The following is a 24,370-nucleotide window of genomic DNA, read 5'->3' as shown; positions in this document are numbered from 1 at the left end:
AACTTTGGATCACAAAAAAATTCTGTTTGCTTGATTGATTTTGCAACCAGTGCACCTTCCATTTTTCTTGAATGTGAGTGTGGCAATGCGTTCAGAAATGTTTGCTAATATCCATAGATTTATGACTATGGGAGTGAGTGTTCGCAATATTTGCAAAGCATTTCCTTAACCAGCCAAGCCCATGACACCTTTTTAGGGATGGCCATTTCTATAAATCCAATGGTAACGTATATATATATATATATATATATATATATATATATATATATATATATATATATATATATATATATATATATATATATATATATATATATATATAATGCATGCATAATTATGCATATGTAGCTGACACTTCTGCATTTCTGCTTAATTTATCCGTTATGCACTTACACATGGAAAGAAAGAGCTTGATGGCTTTGACCCTAGTTAACTACATTCGGAGCTTCTCTCATTGTGCCTGCAGTTTAAAGATCTAGGAGCCTGATTTATGAAAGAATTGCGAGTCCTTAACTAGTCGCAAACTGGTTAGAGACTGCTAAATATGGTGATCATGATGTACAGCGTCTCGCAAAATGAGTGTTTCTTAAAATACTGTACTGCACCAAAAAATCTACGGTTTCTTATTTTAACAATAGGAAATATAAAATTTCTTAATGTGACTTTCAAATAACAAGTTACTATGTCAGTGTAGAAAACATTTGCAAATAAGGAAACTGGGCAAATACACTGTTTTGCACATGCAAAATACCATTGATTTGAAACAGGTGGCAACCGGATGCAAAGTATAAAGGAGGTTCCAAAATGCATTGCAGTCTTTCACAGTGGCTGTACTCTGTGCTGCGGGGAAGAACATTTGGATTCTTGGAGCTCAACAGAGGAGGAAGAGGATGAGGAGAGAAAGGATATGTAGGTAGAGGTTGACTTTGTTTAACCAAACTGATGAGGAGGTTTATGTCAGATACAGGTTTGCAAAGCAAGTCAGTCTTAATTTAATTATTGATTTGGACCCAGTACTAAGCAGGTCTACACAAAGCAGTGTACCAATACCTCTACATTTCAAGGGAGAGTTTAGCTTATGCATGTTAGCTTCTTGTAGCTACCAACGCTTTGTGGCTGTTCCTGGTGGAATATCCCAAAGAACATTATGCAGGGTTTCTAGGGATTTCTTTGAGGCAATGTACTCACATTATCTTTCCAAGTACCGCTGCAGAATTGGAGAATATCAGAATATCAGAATTAAATTCTATGCAATTGCACAATTTTCCCTAGAGCTTGTTTGGATAGTTGATTTACCCACCATCTGACACAGAGCATGTGTTTCAGAACACAAAGAGCCAACATTTGTAAAACATACAAGTTTCATGTAATGCAGAATGTTTGATCACAGTCCTAGTAGCACAATACCTTGAGAGCACTCAAGAAGTCTACATATTAAACACTGTATGAGCGGCTGTGGAGGAGAGAGTAGGGAAAAGGCTTGTTGTTAGGTAATTTTAAGTCACTGGCAAACTTATTTGTCTTCTTAGTAATTTTTGGAAACACTAAACCTACTTTGGTAATTCTCAGGTGACAGTGCATATTCCTTAGGGCCATGGGTTATGACTCCCTACATTCAGCCTCAAGCACCTAGACAAAGGAGGTACAATGCGGACCACAGACAGCCTGCATAAAAGTAGGGGTGCTCTTCAGTACGACCCTACAATGTGTTGCAAAATTATAGCCACATGTGCTATTCTTCACATTCTAGTAATGCACAGGAGTCTATAACGTCGAGCCACCAAGTAAGAATTCTGATGAGGACAATGCTGTAATTCCCTCTCACTTGCCACCTCCAGGTCCTGATGCTGCTAGAGCTGCTGTAGGATGTGTGCGTCGAGATGATGTGATAAACAACTATGTTTAAGGTACTTGCCACAAATGTTGTTTACATATAAAACAGGAGTGTAAGATCCTAGAGGCAGCTGAAAGGATCACGCAGAGGCAGGTTGTAGAGAAGAACTTCAAGTTTAATTCTCAGTAAGAAGAAATCCATACAGGTCCCAGCCAGTCACAGCCAACAGCTCTTTTGTACATTTGAATCAACACATTCTATAACCTGGGATTCCAACACCCAGTATAGGTTCTAGGGTTACCAAGACACAATGACATCAGAAGCAGGGTAGGGTTCAGATGCCACAAGAACACCTAGGGCCATATTATGTATTAGGGCGCACTCTCCCGGTTTGCGCCCAACGCAAACCGGGAAACAGGTGCGCCGGGCCCAAATAGGGACAGTGAGACCTATTACATGGAATGCGCTGCCCTCAGGACATTCCTGTGAAAAACAGAGTGACTGCTTTGAAGCCGCTCAATGTTTTCACTGTGCAGGTGGTATCCACCTGCACTTTTCAAAGGGGATTAGAGATCCCCTTGCAGGCGGGTGCAGTCTGTGACTGCACCCGCCTTGTAAGGGGATGTCTGAGGGGTCAGTTGGACCACCTTTCCCCCCTCCAGAGGGCTGCAGTCAGGGGGCGCACTCATAGTGGGCCACCTTTTAGGTGGCGCTCTGTCAGTGCGCCTCCAGACAGCTTCTTTGCCTCTGCACCCGCATCTGTAATACGGCATGGGTGTAGAGGTAAAGGGGTTCCCTCATTTGCATACGGCACGCCCCCATGCAACTGAGGGAACACCCCCTGCAGGTAGCGCAGGCACTTTATGTTTCTGATAGACAACTCATTTGCCACTTTTTACAAAAATAAAAATGTTCTTTTCATTTAAACATAGTAAATAAAATATATCAACTTGAGGGTCTAATACACATTGGTATAGTTTGATTCACTGTTTTCGCCTTGGACATCGCGTACTTGGCCTCTGATTAGAGCGCAGGCGGCCCTCCATTGCCCTTCCGTTCTCTGGCTTCTTGTGTCCCTTGAAGGAGCTGGCTCATCAACTGATTGCTCACGCTTGAGCCCTCAGTTCCCCAAGAGAACTTGGTGGCCGATTTACTGCATTAGCAGTTTTCATTTTCTCAAGAGTATTTGTAATTTATGCAAATCCCTTGGCCACATCACTTCTGTGGTGTACGAACTCGACATGCATGTTAGGCGTTCTCTTACATATAGTTGATGTCACTGTAACCAACGTTCCCACAGAACGTTCGAATGTTTGCAGCTGAGTGTTCTTAATTCTTTGTTGTCACCGGTGTGATCCTGAATCTTGAACCATTTGTGTGGTACAATCTTTACAAGCCATAGCTAAACCCTCAAAGCCTGAGCGCACCACTTCAGTGCTCTCAGAAATGGATAATTCTAATCTGGCAACCCTTCGACTCCATTCTGATAATGCCTGGTGTTGCTTTTGCTTTTATTTTGTGAATTGCTCCAATACATGGAACTGTGCCTGAGTAGTTCTTTTTCATGGATTTTTTGGATGCTAAACCTTAGGTTAGGTCTGACGGCCTTCTTCCTCTATTCATTATAGGTGCAGAGGGGATGATTTGGGGTTTAGCTTCTGCTGACATTGCAATAGTTGTAGTGTGCACAACTACTGTAGATATTTTGCAGTGGCTGCTTGTTCCACTTTCAGTGTCAGTGGGAATATTAATTATATTTTCAGCATTTTTAAAATTCATTCACCCTTATTTTATGTTTTTTTAGTAGTAATAGTAGACTGAATCGCTGTAATAAAAAAATACTTATTTATTATTAATTGTCATCATCTGTCATGTGTTTTAATTGTACATTGTTACTAAAATACTATTTCATTTTTGTGTTTCAGGATTCTTTTACACCTACATGATGCATTAACAGTATTTATTTGTTTGGCCAAGAGCATACAAATGCAAATGTCAAATTGTGTTTTAAAGAAAATATATTTCAGCATTTTGACTTCAATGCTCCCAATCAACTGTGCAAAACACTATGAAACTATGAACTAAATATTTTACTCAATGTTGTTGGACATTTTTTGAAAACATTGGAAAATGTTAATTTGTTAAATAAAATACATTTAAAAGTTGTTCTTCGGTATGTTTCTAACTAACCTTGAGTAACTGATTCAGGGGCAGAAGTTTCAATATTAGATACTCCTGAGATGGCTTCTGGCTGCAATGTAGACTCAATATTCTCTTCCATAGGGGTATGTAGTGGTTCTTTGCTTTGCCCTCCATCAGTAGCTGCTGCCTCCTTCATTCGAGTGACTTAGTATGGGGGTGCAGGTTGTGCCTCCTCTTCTGAATTTCCTCCACATAGCTTTTGGTGACTCCAATAGCGTTTATATGTTGCTTTATCCTGATCCATATCTGCTTCCTGGTGGCTTAAGGAACAGACATTGAAACATTCCCAAAGAGTCTGGCATGCCTAGAAACACACTCCTCAACCAAAATATCCAACTCAGCATCACTACACTTCTTTTTTCTTTTCTTCCCCACCGACTCTTGAGGCTTCTGGTTTAACATCTTGAGTGCAGATACTGCTAACCTGGACAAGGTTGAGGGCCTGTTTTGGCCTGCTCAGACCAGTTAGGGACAAGGGACAGATATGCTGCCCAGTTCCCAAACTTCAATCACAATCAGGAAACAGCCATAAACACAGCCATCCACACAAACTCTTAATAATAACACACCTCTCTCTACCAACAAGTTTGCGACAAAGCTTGGCGGGTATGTGAGGAGTTCACAGCTAGCTGTTGTTAATGGGATAGGCAGTCTAACGATCCGCCTCCCCTGACGCGCAGACACAGTTTTTTGAGCCCCGGACCCATCTCCTAATCGCCAATGGTGGCAAGCGACAATGCCTGGATGTCGAGAGAGGAGCGACGAAGCCCATCGGAGAGGCTGCAGAGACAGTGGACACTTACGACGTTGCAGCCACCTCCCGGCTCATATATCCCTCCCGGAAAACTGTTCTCTGTATCCTGACCTCCTGTCCACAATTTAACTCCCACAGATAATTACTAACTTACCAAACAAACCACTACACACTATCTGTCGGGTCACCGATTGGCATCCATCTTAGTGCTCTATCTCCCCAATCAAAACTATTGAAATAAATGAGGTCTGTCTAAGCTCCTCTACGCTGGATCCATATTGGATGTTCTATTTCCTTGCGACTGAATTAATAGAAATAGAAAGAGGACCGTACTTAGAACCCTGATCAGCAGCCATTTTGAATCGATAGGACGCTTGTCGTTTCAACCTTATTGCTCAGCTCGAGCTGCACCTTCGCATCCTTAAACATAGTAGCAACTAGGAAGCCACCATTTCTACTTCCCCTCAGAAGAGCAGCCACCACTAAAGAGTCAGAATAACGTGACAAAATTGATATTCTAGGAGTCCACAGTGGCTCTAACAACAGCGGCCATCTTGGACTGGTTGATACCAGTCACTGCTCCACAATCATGACAAATAGGACAGAGAACTCAGTCCACACTTGCAAGATGTTTTAAATGAAGACTACCTCAGATCCTAACGCAGAAGTTTCCAAATTTGTGTAACTCCCCCCTCCTGTAAACTAGCAATATACAATCCTGACCCAGAATTCTCAAACTCCTGTCCTTGGCAGCAAACCCTAGTAAGCACTAAAAACCCCACAATCAAGTGATCAACATCTCCAGACTTTGAGGTCCTAGGGGGACTCCTTACTCTCACCTAGAATTAATTGTAACACTCCATCAGGCTCTCCTCTAGAGGTCACAACGAGTTAATTCTCATTCATCGCAAACTGACAATAGCTAACTCACCTACTTTCAAAGGCAATGCCACCATAACGATCTACAGAAATGGGAATGTTATGGTCCAAGCTAATGACAACAACCTACGTTCCTTCGGTTCAAATTGCTAGCATTTCGTAACACCATCTATCTTCCGCCCAACTGTCCCCCCTCGACCCAACCTCCCCACAGGCTTTAATGCAGGATGAAAAGTGTGTGAGACCCACTAGACGCGCCTACTCTATCTCCACCTCCATCACACATTTCGCCCACACTACCTCCTTAACCGAGCATGCTTCTACTATCAGAGCAAGCAGGCCAGCTCTTAGCAACAATACCAATCTAAAACCTCAACACAAAACCCCCTCAACAACACAACCCTGAACATACTATCCTCACCCTCCCACGCCATGCAGGATGCCAACATAGAGGCACCTGCACCCGGCAATCCCAAATTGCTATTAGCCCTTTCCGACTGAAACAGCACAATGGTGCCCACATGATTCCTACACTTGTCCTGACTCAACCAGGGAAGAAACACGTGGCAACTCTATCCACACTCTAATTGATTAGCACCCCTCTAATCTGGAATGCCACACATCTGACAGCTCGCACCTAAACACCTACTCACTCTCCTCACTGAGCCTAATGTCACAGTCGAACTAACTGAGAGACTAATTCACATGGAAAATCAAATGAATAAAGTAACGCAGGGTATCAACAATATTGTAATGATCCTTAAAACCTATCCTGAGCAGGCCCAAATTCCTCACCTCCCCTCCTCCTGCATCATCAGATAGCCCCCATGGATGTCTTAGATTCAGCCGTATTGCTGGGTCATAACTCCCCTCAACAACCAAGCTTACATGCTGAAAAGAACAAGCTCCAAAATGTCTCTGAACGAGGTGACAGATCGAGCCAAAATATATGACCCGATGCCCAACCTAGACAATGCCACCGCCAAGATCCAGGTGATCACTGGAAGCAGGAGTGACCTCAACCCTCCAAGAATTGCTAGGTCACCAGCACACCACTTCAATATTCCCATTGCACCTCCTCATCAGAAGCTTAACAGCAGCAGGACTATCAACTGCAAGCTCATAATCTGCAAATCTGCAATCAAACATTCAACAGAACTGGCTGAAGCTATCCTGAACCGCAACACTGACATTGCATTCATCACAGGAACATGGCTAAATGAATCATCATGTCCAATCCTGGACCTACTAGTCCCTCCTAGTTTTGCCGTCAGCAAGAAAGACAGGGAGGACCGCCATGGTGGTGGCATAACCATCATACTGTGGAAAAGTACATTTTGCCCTGTTATATGTGCCTACGTGTTCCCCATCTTATGCTATATGTGCATGATCGATATGTATGTATTCCCTTCTGATCGATTAAAGACGCAATTACAGTTGTGTCCATCTCTAGTATGCCAGTTTCCAGTCTTCGTGAAAACAACGAATATTAGGCCTATGTAAAGCTACGTTGCCACGTTTTTCAGTGTGCACGTTAATTCATTGAATTATCCCCGGTTCTAGGCCTCAAAAGGGCCCGGACTCAGATTCAGCTCCTGTCTCCTGAACCCTCTCCGAGGAGCGATACAGCCCCCACCTGTATCCCTGACCCTTCACTTACTTTCATGCCTCACAGTGCCCGGCTCGGCCTGGCTCTGCCTCCGAGTCTGCCAAGAGTATGTTATGATTCTAGTTATCAGTCCAGCCCTCCTTCTCTGCATTCCTAAGCTACTGAATCGCATCAATAGTTTCCGTCATGGTCTAGCCTTTATGTCTCCATGTAAGAGAAATACTGTATTAATATTCATAGAATATTCCTCGCACACGCACTACATGTAGAATTATGCATGCCCCAGTCTTAATGTCTGTTAGCCTTTACCCTGATAACTTTTGGATTCTATCAACATGTTCTCTAAACACGAGATACTAGATAGGCTTTAGGTACATGTCGCTCTGACACTCCAGACTTTCGTCTCCTCTTCTAGCGCAGAAGTCATAGCCCCCCAGTTCTCCCTAGTAACACGTCATTGCCAGTTTGCGCGCACCACTAGGTTAGAGGTCCCTGCTGCTCAGGTAGCCCCCTCCATGTTTCCGCCCCTTTTATGACATATTCTGTTACGTTTGCATCACATGTCTATGTATACGCCCTGTACACACCTCTTGTTACACCCACTTTATGCCTTATCTTTCGCGACTGCTACAAACTCCGCCTACTGCTACGCCTACTGTATTGAATACAATGTATTTGTTTAACTATAAATATTGTGCACTGTTATTAAAAGTTTGCTAGCCATTCCCAGATCCTGCCCCGGCAGCTGCCGGGCCCTGCCATCCCATTCCCATGCAGGCTGTCCTGTCCCAGTCCTTTTATGCCTGATTAAAGCCTGTACACTCTAGCTACCTCGTATCTTGACTCTTATTTATTGAGCTATCTGTTTATATTGTATCCAGTCAAAAATAGAACCGGTAATTAATTATTTATTTACCATATAATGGCGCCCGAATAGGGACTTGCCCTTTCCCCACGCGCCGGAGAAGCCACGCAGGCCCCCTGATCCTCTGCAGCCGTGACGGAACCATACCGTGCACGTGCAGATATTTCTGCTTCAAGTATCCCTCAGGCCCACGGAGGAGACGGAGGTTGCGGTCCAGCGTCCAGACGAGGCGGTGGAGGAACGCGGCGAGTCCCGACCAGAGCCCAAGCCGAGAGTCCAAGGTCCGAGGTATCCGGAGGCCCACCTGTAACTGAAGTCCGAAGTTCGTCCGTCCGTCGTCGTAGCAGTCCAGTCCAGTCCGAGGCCTTCCGTTCTTGCTGCCCGGTGAGTACCGTTGCTGGGGTAGTATCTAGACAGGGTCAATTAATTTGTCTCTGGTCCGTGGGTTTGGGTACACAGATCCAACACGAAGTGTCCACTTAGGTGGATGCGGGTCCTGACGTGTCTCTTTATGGGACCGGTAAGTTTCGTACTGTTTTAGCAGTGCATCTAGTCTGTTCTAGTAAGTTCTGTTCTCGAGAAATTCATGTGTTCTGTTCTCAGTATTCCAGGTAGTATTTTGTCCGAACTGTTATTTTAAATGTTATTCCATGTGTTTTCAATGTCGTGGTATGAGTGATTTGTTTTCTTAAAGTTATTATTGTGTTTATCGTGTATTGTACTGTGTCCAGACTCTAGCCTAGTTATGCCTCTGTTCTCAAGATTACGTCAGTTAAAAACTAGAAAAGGTCTGCTCGAAGAAGCAGTTCCTGTCCCGCCTAGGGACAGTCCAGGTCATTTTATGTATCATAAGCATGGCATAAGTGCCATATTATATCTAGACTTATGGGTGGAGTACACCAAGGAATTAGAGGAAAAGTATAGATGGCCCGTATCAGGTACGTGGGATGCCGAGTGCATCATGCGAGTAGAAGAAGCATTATGGAAAAAGAAAGCCAGACAGTCCCAGAAAGATGCCATCGAGTTATGGCGCAAAGAATCTCATAAAAGAACAGAGAAAGAAATCAGAAAGTCAGAGCTAAGTAGAGAATCCTCAGAAAGAGCCCAAGAAAGGGAATTAATCGAAATAGGTGAACGAGTTAAAACCGAACAGTCAGACAGACAGAGAAATACCCTTATTAAGGGTATGTATCCTCTTCTTGCCGAGGGCTTGCCGAAAGCAACCCCGGAAGCACCATGTAATTTTCCGCCGCCATTAGTTCCGATTAAGCTACGTCACAAACCGACCGCAGCTGATATTTTTCTCTCGTCCTACTTGGACGACACAGTCCCAGAATATGCAAATCCTGTTCCGCCAGCTCCTGTAAATAATGTAATTCCTGTTCTTCCAGCCACCGGGGCACCTGTTACAGCACCTGTTACGGTACCCCCGGTCCAGCCCATAGTACAAGTTCCCGCCACATCAGTCACTCTGCCAGCACGAAGAGTATCAGTCGACGATTCCAGTTTAGGGGCCGCGGGGGGAGGTCCTCCTGGTACCCCGCCGCCACACAAACGTGTAACGTTAGTCGAGTTACATGAACGTGCGTTACAGCGTACGCCCAAATATCAGTCCGTTGCAGATATCAGACGAGCTCTTACCGAATGCCGTTATGATCCAGTCCCAGGCGATGATAATATGGTTATATATTCATTGCGTGTAAGACGGGTGACCGAGTATTTGGACACCCTACCGAATATGAAAGAAGATCTAGACAGAATATATCGTTTCATCCGTACAGGAGACGATTCAGAAAGTATTGGTGAAATCATGTCTCTAAGGAAAGCTGAGACCCAGCTCATGCTATTAAAGTTTTTAATCAATTGTTTAGTAAGGGAACAAGATTGTCCGACTAAAGATCCGACCGAAATGAAAGTCCTGACAAGGTGGAGTGATAATATAGCCGAGGGTAGACACAAGACACTCAGTAGTATAGAAAGTATGTACAAGAAAATACGTAAGGAAATAATAAGGTTACACGACAATCGTAAAGCAGCACAAGTAAGCGAGAAAGAAAACGACTCTTCTACTGAAGAGGTAGAAGACGAGAATACCGCCAGAATAGCGTATGTAGGTAGATCTAGACTTCCAGACCGACATTCACGCCTAGAACACAAGAAAGTTTCTCACCTTCCAGCACCAGAACAAGGTTCTCTTGAGCAAGTATTTCAAGCTACCGATCACATTCTGAAATCACGAATCGGTTATAGTGAACTTAGTACCATGCATGAACAAGAACTAGCCCGATCAGCAGTTCGATGGATTACTGATTCTACCACTTTTCCAGATGAAATAGTGGCACAAATGTTTCTGAAACTGCCCCCAGCAGAGCAGCGACTGGTGGGTATGTATATGATCCAGCACCTCAGTACACTGTATGAGGGTCAACATTCTGATCCAGGTCCGTTACATGACGTTCTGAACGAGTTACTCCAGTATAAATGGAAAGGTTTAGGTACTGATTTAATTAGCGTCATTCTAGAACAGCGCCACAAATATAGAACGTTTCTGAATCCGCATTTTGTTCACGTCTCACCTCCAGAAAGTAAACCATTTTACATAGATAGACAGCATCCGTTACGAGAAGTACACCCAGTTAGGACAGCGGGTGGTGAAATGCAACGAGTATTTGTTTACACCCCTATTACAAAGATGGAACTCTTAGAGATGAAGAAATTAATTCCCTGTCACGACAAAGATCCAGCAGGGTTCCATCGAGAATTAAAAGACATGCTCCGTATGGGAGAATACACGTATCCTGATATTATTAAAATGTTAAAGGTCCTGTTGCCCGCAGGGGTATATGAAAAACTCAAGGAAAAAGAATGGGAGGTGGGAGAGAAAAAGATTGATTGGACAGCTCTAGAAGCTGAAGATAAAATACGAGTACCAGGTACCGGTCTTGGGGACAAATGTAAAGAATTGCCCGAGTTATTGATTCAGGTTTTGCCAAGATTATTAGCCACGAAAAAGGAAGATTGGGATGCAATCTCAGCATGCAAACAGAAACAGGATGAAGATACTAGTGATTTTTATTCTAGATTCGAAAAATGTTTCATTATCAACAGTGGTTTGAAGACAGGTAGCGAGTCATACCCTCATCTTTTTGTTACTAAACTAGTCGAGAATTCAAGTCCACAAGTTAAAAATCGAGTTTTGAAAGTCGAAAGTACTTGGCAAGCTAGTACCCCGTCACAGATGTTACAGATGCTCCAGTACCACCAGAACAGAATCAGGGAAGAGCAAGAACACGAAAAGAGACGTATGAAAGACACGAAAATGAAAGTACTAGTTGCACAATCTGTTCCACAAGACAGTCAGAAGAGGGGTCCGAATCAAGCCAGTCATCCTGCAGCTCCCGTTAAAGGGACATGCAATTATTGTAAACAGCCAGGTTATTTTATAAACGAGTGTGCAGTTCTGAAACACAACATAGCAACTGGTAAGACTAAAGAAAGACCACGTCCGTCTAGACAAGAGCAAGTTTCACAGACTTCTCAGCCACTACAGAATGCACAACAGACAGCTCCAGCACCGCAGCCTATCGCTGCAACACAGCATGTTACACAACAGATGTACCAGTATGCCCAGACAGAGTATCCAGAGTATCAACCGTATTCATGAAACAGCCTAGAGAGGGAGGTAGGCTTGCCTCTCATCGAGATACCTGTAGATCAAGAGGGTCCCTATGTACACAGTCAAGTATTAGGGAAAGACAGAAAGTTTCTGATTGATACAGGGGCAAGTAGGACTACTATCAGTCATGACGAGGTTCCAGGGGCTCCGCTCTCAGGCTCTAGAAATGTTTCCCTTGGATTTTCAGGAAAGCCTATTGTAAACGAGATATCAAAGCCAGTTACTCTAGAAGTTGGTCCATTGTCCCGAACTACGGATTTGTTACTTACGAAATCGTGTCCAGAAAATTTGTTAGGCATTAAAACGTTAAAAGAATTAGGTGCAGTTATTTGCTGCTCCCCAGAAGGAATACGTTTGTTTTTAAGGGACTTTAAAGGTCACTATGTATTACGTGATTTTGATCCAAGATTGTCCAATGTACCGCAGCATTTATGGGCGCAAGGTCCAACTGATGTAGGTTTTATGCAAATCACACCCCATCGTGTGACTCTCAAACAAGGTATAGTCCTGCCACGGATCAGACAGTACAGATTGCCACCTGAGGCTGTAGCAGCCTTATCCAAAATTATTGACGAGCTTATTGCTCAAGGAGTGGTTGTAGAAACTGACTCCAATGTATGTAATTCTCCTATCATTCCAGTCATGAAACGTACTGATCCAAATGCACCTCCAGTATATCGATTAGTGATTGACCTTCGAGAACTTAATAAATGTATCATACCCCAGTATCCAGTAGTCCCAGATATTTCATCTCTATTGACAGCTATTGATTCTGAAGCTACATTTTTTACTGTAATAGACCTCAAGAATGCATTTTTCAGTGTTCCCATTCATCCAGACAGCCAGTACCTTTTTGGTTTTTGTTTAAATGGAAGGAGCTATAAATTCACACGAGCTCCTCAAGGTTTCACAGAAAGTCCTAGTATTTACAGTCAAGCACTTAAAAGACAACTAGACAATATTCACATGCCAGCTGACACTGCCCTGCTCCAGTATGTCGATGATCTACTGATCACAGCCCGTTCTGAACGTGACTGCGAGCGTGCGTCACTTACAGTCCTGTATTTCCTAGCCGAGATGGGGCACAAGGTGTCCCCTTCGAAGCTTCAGTTCTGTGTCCAGCAAGTGATCTACTTAGGCCACTTACTGTCCAAGTGGGGTAGGCAGTTGACACCAGACCGTATCCAGTTAATAGCGAGTCTTCCACAGCCCAAGACACAGAAGGAGGTACGTGCTTTTATTGGCCTCACTTCTTATTGCAGACAATGGATTCCTCAGTATGCATTTCTAGCCAAGCCACTGATACAGTTAACGACACAGGAGGCAGCCGTATCGACTGTCCTCCCTTGGACATCTGAACATACACTTAGTTTTAATGAGTTAAAGAAAGCTTTATGCCAAGCACCTGTTCTAGCTACACCGAACTATAGTAAGCCTTTTACACTTTTTGTCACAGAACGTAATGGTACTGCATTATCTGTTCTCACACAAGATCAAGCAGGACAATACAAGCCTTGTGCTTATTTTTCGAGCACATTAGATCCAGTAGCCCAGGCTCTGCCTGCGTGCCTCAAGTCAGTTGCAGCCACAGCTCTAGCAATCAGACAAAGTGATTCCATAGTATTAGGACACTCCCTGACAGTACAAGTTCCACACTCCGTGGAAGTTCTTTTAAACCGAACACAGACTCAGCACTTGACCATTGCACGTTTAACAGGTTATGAACTGACACTGTTCCAGCCACACATAGAAATCAGACGCTGCAACGTTTTAAATCCTGCTACACTGTTACCGTCAGTTACTTCAAATCCTGCCACACATGACTGCGTGGAAGTAATTAACACTATGACTAAGCCAAGACAAGACCTGACAGACATTGCATTACCTAATCCCGACCTGACACTTTATGTGGATGGTTCATGTATGAGAACTAGTACAGGAGAACTAGTAGCCGCGTATGCAGTGACTACTGAAACCGAAGTTATAGAAACACATCGTATTGACACCCTGTCTGCTCAAGCAGCAGAGCTAGTTGCTCTGACCCAAGCCTGCATACGTGCCAAGAACCTGAAAGTAAACATATATACAGATTCACGTTACGCATTCGGAGTTGTATACGACTTCGGAGTGCTCTGGCAGGAGAGAGGTTTCCTGACTTCACATGGAACCAAGATTCAGCATGGTCTCCTCATTCAAGCTCTGTTAGATGCAATACATTTACTGACAGCTATCGCTATCATGAAGTGCAAAGCACATACGAAAGTTACTGACATCATTTCCCAAGGTAATGATCTAGCAGACCGAACAGCCAAGCTTACAGCTCAGACACCAGATATTCCAGTTAACAAGACACAGACATCCACTCCAGAACAGACTACTTGTATGACAGTTAAGGACCCTACACAAGATGTCATAGACATACAGTTACATGCTACTCCCGAAGAAATCAAGAAATGGTCCGAACAAGGAGGGGTCCAGACAGATCAGGGATGGTTGACGAAGGGAAAAGCCACATGGTTTCTCCCCGACTCTATGGTTCAAGTCATTATTAATACCGCACATAGTCCAGCACATCTAGGAGAAAAAGCCATGTTAGACAGTATACAGAACCTTTGGTTCAACAAGCACTTACGAGCTGCAGCCAAGCAGAAAGTCCGTACCTGTATGATATGTTGTCAGTTCAATCCAGGTAAAAGTGTCCCGGTGGAACAAGGTGGATTCCAGCCCCCTGACCACCCTTTTGAAGTCCTCCAGATGGATTATATTCAGATGGAGCGATGTTGAGGTTTCAAGTATGTCCTTGTAGTTGTATGCGCTTTGTCCAGGTGGACAGAAGCATATCCAGTTCCAGATTACACAGCCGCGACCACTGCCAAGCAGCTGGTTTGTGAATTCTTCCCCCGTTATGGACTCCCTAGGGTCGTGTATTCTGATAACGGCCAGCCATTCTCATCTGAGCTAATGAAGCATGTTTCCCTTTTGTTAGGGTACCAGTGGAAGTTCCATTGTGTGCGCCATCCAGAAGCAGCCGGTCTCGTAGAGAGACATAATCAGACCCTGAAAATCCGTATTGCCAAAGTATGCAGAGAGAAAGGTGTAGACTGGCTAGTTGCCCTGCCAGTTGCTTTATTCTTTATGCGCATGGTCGCACACTCCAGATCAGGTCTGTCCCCTTATGAGGTCGTATTCGGCTGCCCCCCAAATATGTGGGGTACACCTAGACCCCGCAGTATTACAGATGTTTCCAGTAATATGTTGACAGATTACCTAGCTTCCTTGATGTCTGCCCTACACTCTTGTCGTTCACAGGTTGCCGCCGCATTTCCAGACAACACCGAGGTGAAACCGCATGAAGTCATTCCAGGCAGCCTCGTGTTGGTCCGGAATTTTGATCGTTCAAGTCCGCTGGAGCCTCGCTGGAAGGAGCCGAGACTAGTCCTTCTGACCACCCGTACGGCCGTGAAGTTGGAGGGCCGCAAGGGTTGGGTCCATCTGTCGCATGTCAAGAAATTTCATGAACTCCGTGATAAAACTTTTGCCAAGAACATTTCCAAGGACTGTTCCATTTTTAAAGACTGCCTGAAACCAGACTCTAAATCAGACATTAACACAAATCCAGAACTGAAAGTTCCTCTGTTTGAGAAAACTCCGCAGCAGGAGTATAAATTAAAACTCCGGTCTAGTAAAATAAGTCAGCCAGTTTAATTGTCTAAGTCCCTCTCGGGTGAAACGGTTAGACAGGTTTCTGACATGTATGAGATAGACCCCCATAGCGAGAGAGTTAGTCAAAACTCTATCCGATGTATCGTTTTTCTAAAGTTTTCTATTGTTTCTAAGTTTGATGGTTACCTGCACAAGTTATGCATTGCATTTATGTTTTCCAATTTCTCATGTAAATAAGTTTTCTAATGCCACAGTAGAGCACACATTTAGTGATCTGCCTCCTCACGAGCTATCCTATCGTCTTGCTATGAGAAATAATACATTCATCCGAATGTTACACTATTCACACCAGACCAGCAATGCTACTAATTGTTGGGTGTGTGGTCGACTCCCCCCTTTCCAGACACCGAAGGGAGTTCTGCCACTCTTTCCTTATCCGTTTTCACATAATGGTTCGTGTGGAGCATGGTCCATGTTAACGTCATCTTCAAATGATATGTCCCTTCTGAATAGAACATGTTTCCCAGACAAGCAAGGTCTCTCCCATAGAACAGGGTTAGATCTAGAAAATGAAGTTTATAATTTAGGTAATTATTCTTCGAATTTTATGGTCCTGAATGTTCAGTCTGATACTACTCCAGACTTACCTGCTATTTCAGTACTACCAGTCAAAGGCGAATTATGTGTCAGAAAGAATGGTTCCGCACATGTAGGACATAGTGATTGTACTACTACTGTCGAGTATAGTGACAGTGGGAAATCTATTTTCAAAGCCTCACGTCATTCTTATTTTGTTTGTGGTCAGACCGCATATGTTCGTCTGCCCCTCGATTGGGATGGAACATGTTACATTGCCTTCCTACTGCCACCAGTTTTTCTAGCCCCATCTGATTATCACAGAAACACACATCTAGTACACGTCAGACATAGAAGGGAGATCGAGTCCCCAATTGTCGATCAAACTGAAACTGCTCTAGAACAATATACAGATTTCAATAAAGGTTTCTTCTTCTTTATAGGACCTATCCAGAATAGTAAGTTAATACGTAGACTAACCAGAACCCTTGAAGCAGTAGTGAATGAGACTACTTCTGCTCTAGGTAACTTAACCGAAGAGCAATCTGCTATGAGATTTGTCGTGCTTCAAAATCGTCTCGTTCTTGACGTCATACTGGCCGATAGAGGAGGAGCATGTAGAGTCATCGGATCTAGTTGCTGCATTTTCATTCCTAATAACGCGCCGTCTGTTTATTCAGCTATAACCAGACTTCATAAAATTGCCCATCAGTTACACCAGAATCCAGGCACCTGGACATGGTCCGGTTGGCTCTGGGATATCATATCTGCCTGGGGATGGAAAGTATTGTCATTTCTAGGTATTGCAGTAATGATCATTTTCAGTTGCTGCCTCTGTATACAATGTGGCCCTGCGATTTGCGGCATTTGTGCTACCTCTTGTATTCCTAGTCCTAAGTCCCGTTCCAAGACAATTCGAGATGAGCAAATGATGCTATATGAAATGATAGATGGTATCATGAATATAGATGTTTCCTGATGGAAACGTAGGGCACAAGGAGGGAATGTGGAAAAGTAAATTTTGCCCTGTTATATGTGCCTACGTGTTCCCCATCTTATGCTATATGTGCATGATCGATATGTATGTATTCCCTTCTGATCGATTAAAGACGCAATTACAGTTGTGTCCATCTCTAGTATGCCAGTTTCCAGTCTTCGTGAAAACAACGAATATTAGGCCTATGTAAAGCTACGTTGCCACGTTTTTCAGTGTGCACGTTAATTCATTGAATTATCCCCGGTTCTAGGCCTCAAAAGGGCCCGGACTCAGATTCAGCTCCTGTCTCCTTAACCCTCTCCGAGGAGCGATACAGCCCCCACCTGTATCCCTGACCCTTCACTTACTTTCATGCCTCGCAGTGCCCGGCTCGGCCTGGCCCTGCCTCCGAGTCTGCCAAGAGTATGTTATGATTCTAGTTATCAGTCCAGCCCTCCTTCTCTGCATTCCTAAGCTACTGAATCGCATCAATAGTTTCCGTCATGGTCTAGCCTTTATGTCTCCATGTAAGAGAAATACTGTATTAATATTCATAGAATATTCCTCGCACACGCACTACATGTAGAATTATGCATGCCCCAGTCTTAATGTCTGTTAGCCTTTACCCTGATAACTTTTGGATTCTATCAACATGTTCTCTAAACACGAGATACTAGATAGGCTTTAGGTACATGTCGCTCTGACACTCCAGACTTTCGTCTCCTCTTCTAGCGCAGAAGTCATAGCCCCCCAGTTCTCCCTAGTAACACGTCATTGCCAGTTTGCGCGCACCACTAGGTTAGAGGTCCCAGCTGCTCAGGTAGCCCCCTCCATGTTTCCGCCCCTCTTATGACATATTCTGTTACGTTTGCATCACATGTCTATGTATACGCCCTGTACACACCTCTTGTTACACCCACTTTATGCCTCATCTTTCGCGACTGCTACAAACTCCGCCTACTGCTACACCTACTGTATTGAATACAATGTATTTGTTTAACTATAAATATTGTGCACTGTTATTAAAAGTTTGCTAGCCATTCCCAGATCCTGCCCCGGCAGCTGCCGGGCCCTGCCATCCCATTCCCATGCAGGCTGTCCTGTCCCAGTCCTTTTATGCCTGATTAAAGCCTGTACACTCTAGCTACCTCGTATCTTGACTCTTATTTATTGAGCTATCTGTTTATATTGTATCCAGTCAAAAATAGAACCGGTAATTAATTATTTATTTACCACAATACACAAAAATACTAGAAATATAGCAGAAACAGACACTTTTACCTACCACGCATTTGAATATCTCAGCAATAAGAAAACGATGACAAACAATAAAACAAAAACAAAATCACATCCTTTACCACCAACCAGACAACGCACTCATCTTCAGTGAACACCCATCGGAACAGATAACGCACTGCTCACTCTCCATTGACAATAACATAATCCTATGTGACTTCAATCTACATTAGAATGACAAGAAAGACTCACCAATCTACTCGTAAATAAACTCTTACTCAGCAAAGACCTTATCCAGCACTGCAAACCCCAAAAGCACAACAGAGGCGCAACATTTGATGCCTCCATAGCCCACATTGAAGCAATAACATCCATCCAGTTGACTGGTCGGACCACCACACCATTCTGCTGCAAATTAGCCAAGCGTATATTCCCCAATTCGAACTTAGAAAACTTTCCAATGGTCCTAAAACATAAGCCAGATTCCCCTCGCTGATCTTGAAGAAAGAATGATGTCACTACTCCCCCCAAGAGGTAACCTCTCAACAGATGAACGTACAACTCGCTATATCTATAATTCAACAATGTAAGCCGTCCTTTACCAAGCAGCTCCTATGAAACAAAAAACGTTTAGAGATACTCTGTTGAGATCCTGGTTCAACAAAGACCTCAACTCTGGAAGAAATCAACTTAGAGTAGCAGAAAGAATTTGGGGAACAAAACTGCCCACAACCCATCTTTAACAACTCAGTGGAATGCACAAAATACAAAAATAACATAATGAAAGACAAAGCCACCTTCTTCCGCAGCATGCTAGCTAAAGCAAAAAAACGCCCTCAAAGAGCATTTTAGCATCATCAAACAACAAACCTCTAACCCAACAAAAACAATCCTTATGTCTCCAAAGAACGCTGTGTGAATTTGCAAAATTCTTCAATGATAAAACCGCAAAGTTCAGCTCTCCCTAGATGACCACACTCGGTAATCCACTGATAACTCTCCTCCCATAACGAAGGGAATCAACACCCCATTCACATTTTTCGAACTCCCAAGCAGTTATCAGTCTCCCTGAGTCTACAGGGTGCAACCAAATCCCAGGGTCACCCACAAGTCCTAGGAGCTGGAAGATGTTCAACTCATTCATCTTTAAGATGATTGCAAAATCCAAGCCCTCCTTCCACATAACAGACCCTATTCAGACCTCCCTGGTGAAGTCTCAACCATGCCTTAAGCACTCTCTGGAGTAAGATAATAAACAGCTCCCTGAGTAATGGGGTTATGCTTGATTACCTCAAACTAGGTGAAGTCACCCCCTGCTAAAAAGATTACAGGCACCGACCTGGATGACCTCAACAACTTTGAGGTAATTTCCAACTTTCCCTTCTTGGCAACAATTCTTGAGAAATGCGTTATTCCCTATTCTCAACTGGCACACTGACTCCAACAATCTTGACTCACTCCAAACTGGTTTTAGACAAGGATGCAGCAAGGAAACAGCCATACTGAATACAGCAGATTATATACACAGTTCTCTAGATGCAGATAGATGCTGCCTGCTCTTCCTCCTAGTCTTATCAGTGGCCTTTGACACGGTCGATCACAAGTTACTTTTGGAATACCTCTAAAAGCAGATCGGAGCAGATGGTTTGGTTTTGAAATGGTCCTTCTCATATCTGCATAACTGCTCCCAACTTGACCTCAGATACTTCTGCCATAACCAGGGGTGTCCCCCAAGGCTCAGTCCTCTGACCTACAATCTTCAGTATCTACATGGAACTACTCACCATCATACTCAAACAAGCAAATATCCCCTACCACCTTTATGCGAATGACACCAAATTTTACTTGGAAATATCCTCACTAGAGGACTTACGCCGGCTACATACCAGTCTCATAAAAGTCCAAACTGGCTGTCACACAACCACCTGAAACTCAACTAAGATATTATAGAAATCCTTCTCCTGTGACCAATGGACAAATCCCCCAGTTCAAAGAGTGGCTTAATACCATCAACGCTTTTAATTGCAAACTGACTCTGGCTGATTCCGCGAAATCTCTGTGGATCACCCTTGACCAAAATCTAAACATGAGCTCACACATGCCTTCTACACACTAACTGTAGCTAAATTTGGAGGAACTAGAAAACATGCTTGCCTCCAACACAGATCTGGTCACAATCAATTCTGTACAAACATTCTTAGAAAGATTTTGATCTGTTAATTCCTCTGAAAACATCAAAGTATAAGAGAAGAAAACAAGATAAAAAAACAAATTGCTAAGCTTCAGCGCAACTGGCTCAAAACAGACATCCCTCAAAACAAGATATGTCTACACATACATAAAAGAATATAAAAGTCAACAATAAAAAAACTATACAATTCTAACCAAATCCACACTGCAAAGTGCACCAATAAACTATTCTATAAAAAACTCACAGAATTCCGTAAGCTAAAATGCCCAAATGCTGTCCATCCCATTTGTTAAGAATTTTGTGACAAACTGGCAAATCATTATACGATGAAAGCAACAGGTTGAATTCTTACTTAACCAACAGCCCCAACCTGATTGCAACAAAACCCTCCAGAAAATGGCAAACACAACCTCTACTCTCCTTCAACGAACTATCACTCACTGAATTTATGGATCTTGTCAAAGCAAGCAAACTAGCTGCTGCCCCTCTGACCATTGCCCACCCCAAATCTTCAAAAACATTCTTTTATCAACTTTATCGGCCATCCCAGTCAGAGTTCTCACCAACAACTCTTTAACAACAGGAATTTGTGCACAAGAATGACAAAAAAGGTCTATATATGCCAGTTATTAAAAAGCCGAACCTGGACAATTAAGACCTCAACAACTGCAGACCATTAGCAAACAGATCATTCCTGGGCTAACTTAAAGAAAATCCCTATATGAGAAAAAGGTACCCCATAAAAATGCATTGTTTAAGGTCTGGGACAAAGGGGAACAAAGAAGACAATATATGGTGCTGCACCATCCAATACAACCTGTATTACTTCATATGGCGGTACAAATAGCTCCTGTAGCTTGCCCTTTGTGAATTCTGCACTGAGATAATACTTTTAGGGCCAGATGTAGGTGGCCAAATAGCGAGCGCTAATGCTGAAAATCGCAGAATTTCAGGCTTTGCTATTTGGCTGCGAGCAATGTAGGTGAGTTGAAACCTACTGGCAAAATAAGGAATCACAAAATAGCGATTCTTTATTTTGCTATTGCATTTAAGGAATTGCAAATTGCGATTCCTTAAATGCAATGTAAGTAGCACAAAAGAAAGTGCACTTTAGCCTCAAGGAATCGCTAATTACGTCCAACTTCAAGTTGGTGGTAATTAGCGAATTCCTTTAAAAAAACACTTTTTTGCTTTTTTTAGAGTGCCATGTGGCACACATTCATGCCCTTAGGGCATGTATGTGCGCCACATGTGCACACATGCACATTTCAGGGGTGTAACAGGGTGTCCATTTGACAACCTGGCACCCTTGAAATAGCGCCCACTATTTGCGATTCTTTAATAGCGAATCGCAAATAGTGAACATCGTCCCATTCACTCCTATGGGCCTCCTAGCCCATAGGAATGAATGGGTAGGTATTCCTTATTAGCGAATCTCAATTTGCCATTCGCTATTAAGGAATATTAAGAATTTGCTAATATTTTAGCGATTCCTACCTATATTCAATTTTGCGAGTCCTTAATAGCTAATCGATAAAATTAGCTATTAAGGATTCGCAAATTTGATTTTACCTACATCTGGCCCTTAGTCTTTTTTTAGGGCGAGCCCTCGTGATGCACTGCGCAGCAGTGCTCGCGCAGGCGAGCCGTTTTGTAGGAGTTTTCAAAATGGACCTGGAAATTCCACACGCTCGTGCGTGTTCATTTCCTATGGTCCATTTTGGATGGGCTTTGCGTGCGTGCTGTTTTTGAACAATAGGCCATAGGCGGTCGCGTAGCTCCACCTATGGCCTATTGGTGTCTGTTACATGCACCAAAGCCCATAGGTCTTCAAATATCGTGCCCAGACACGGCGCGATAATTGAAAACATATGCCTCGCAGTGGGGCGCGCGCACCACTCGCTGTTTTTTTTTTTTTTACAATAGCGATCACGAAAGCTGCTTGTTTTTGTAGTGTGCACTTAATAAGGATGGTCGCGGCTGGTATATCTGCGTGCAGTGGCAGTATAAATAATTTCTGAGGGAATGATGTGTAGAAGCAGCAGTGCAAAATTTGCTTTCAATAAGTTTAAGAATTCATGCACACTACGTGACGCATGGGCTGCCTCAGGGCAGTTCTTCAGATCGCGTTATTTTTTTGTTTTTTAGGCACGGGGGAATTTTTTTTATTTTTTAGGACATGTGCCCTGGCCGGCACCGGACCCCGTAACCAGAGGGGCAGGGTATGCGCGGCACCTTCTGTGGGCACAGGACTACAGGGAAGGCAGGCCCACGGGCTTTGGCAGCTTCTGGCTTAGATCAAAGGGGCGTGTGTTGGTAACAAGGGTGGCATGGCCGCTGTTCTGTATACTTCCACTGCCCTGACTGCAGCCTCCCTTGTCACTGGGAGGAAGAGCTGGGTGGGGCTTTACATGAAGAGGTTGTGGGTGGTGTATGGGGCAGAAGTCGGCATGAGGATCAGTTCCTGCCACTGAGAGGCTCTCGGAAGGTATGTGCGGGCACTGGAATGCTTGACTTGCTAACGCTAATGACATCATAAGGTAACACGCACTTGTGTTTTCTGACATCATACTAATGATAATATTCGGTTTTTATATAGCACCAACACAGACTTGACAGTACTAAACTCTAAATAGAACAGGTGTTACTTTTTTTTTAAACTTGGGGGAGGGGTAACAAACACTTCCAGGAAAGAGTCGTGCTCGCTCGCTCTGCGGTGGGTGGGCCTGGTATGTACACAGCTTTCAAGGCTTCCTTTAGTCCAGCCCAGGGTCTGTACATTGTTTAGAAGAAGCCATGTTCGGCTGAGAGGACCCACATACCACAATGAGATATATATGCATGGTCCATATTTTTGCAAGCACTGCTCTCTGCTAGAATATATGAAAACAACACTTTTCACCCCTGCAAAAATAATACCACTGTCTTATGTTCCTGTCAAATGAACACTGTGCTAACAAGCATTGCTCGATTGTTTACAATGTATGCACGTATTGATTTTCCGTACAGCATTTTCTGTGGCACGCTTCCAACACCACGCGCCCCAGGACCCCCTAAAGTGGAAAAAATACTTTAAAGGGAAGACAAAGCCCAAAAGACACAGAGAAACAAACACACAACACAGCTATTGCATGTAATATTGCTGTGACTGTGGAAGGCCGGTAATAGGCATTTGACTTCAGCCTCATGACGACCATAAGTTCGACGGGGTCGAATCACATTTTCATCCTTCCTATGTCGGCACACTGAGCATCATTTATGTGGATAATAAGTGCTGCTTTTATTTTAAGCATCAACTGACTAGTTCGCCTTTGATAATGAATGATACACTCAAAGTATCTCAGGGGATAGGATGTGGCCTAAAGGCCAGAGCTGTCGATGGTGGAGCACAGGATGGAGTCTCGGCGTCGGCTCATCATCCTGGGATTCTGGCCAAATCACTTAATCTTGCGTCCTTGTGTAATGTAGCTGGTTCTCACGTAAAGTGCTCCAATACCTTCAGGTCGAGTTCACGCCATATAAAAACTGCAACAAAAAAAGGTAGGAGAAGGAAGGTAGTCATTTCAAAGAAAACTAACGACCCAAATTAGTTCAAGGCAGGAGATGTGCGTGACCGAAGGATCGGAACTGCTAACTTTGGAACTTAAGAACCAGGTTCGAGTCCCGGCATCTGCTCAACATCCTGTGATTCTCGGCAAATCACGGCATCTGCCAGTGCCTTTAAAAACAACACACATCTGACCTTGTATAATGTATCCTGCTGGTCATAGAAAGCACTTGTTTTAACAAACTATTTTCTTTACTCTTCTTTTTTTTTTGAGTTTTTATAGCGCAAACTAGACCAGAGACATCAGGTATCAGAGCGCTTTACATGAGCACCAGTTTCGTTACACAAGGATACATTAATTT

The 24,370-nt window shown here is 43.5% G+C and overlaps 1 long non-coding RNA gene across 3 annotated transcripts in view; it reads right to left on the bottom strand.

The window, feature by feature from the left end:
- Positions 1-23,729: 23,729 nt before the first annotated feature.
- The window catches only part of LOC144819540 (uncharacterized), a 162,327-nt gene continuing 161,686 nt past the window's right edge, over positions 23,730-24,370 (bottom strand). For all 3 annotated transcript variants that reach the window (XR_013607433.1, XR_013607435.1, XR_013607434.1), the window contains one exon: positions 23,730-23,986. This is a non-coding gene — a long non-coding RNA (uncharacterized LOC144819540). The remainder of the gene's footprint in view (positions 23,987-24,370) is intronic.

This window comes from Lissotriton helveticus, chromosome 2_1, assembly GCF_964261635.1.
Source record: "Lissotriton helveticus chromosome 2_1, aLisHel1.1, whole genome shotgun sequence".
In the NCBI taxonomy this organism is placed as follows: Eukaryota; Metazoa; Chordata; class Amphibia; order Caudata; family Salamandridae; genus Lissotriton; species Lissotriton helveticus.
The sequence above is the reverse complement of the archived record's forward strand: the minus strand, read 5'-3'. Positions and strand labels throughout refer to the sequence as shown.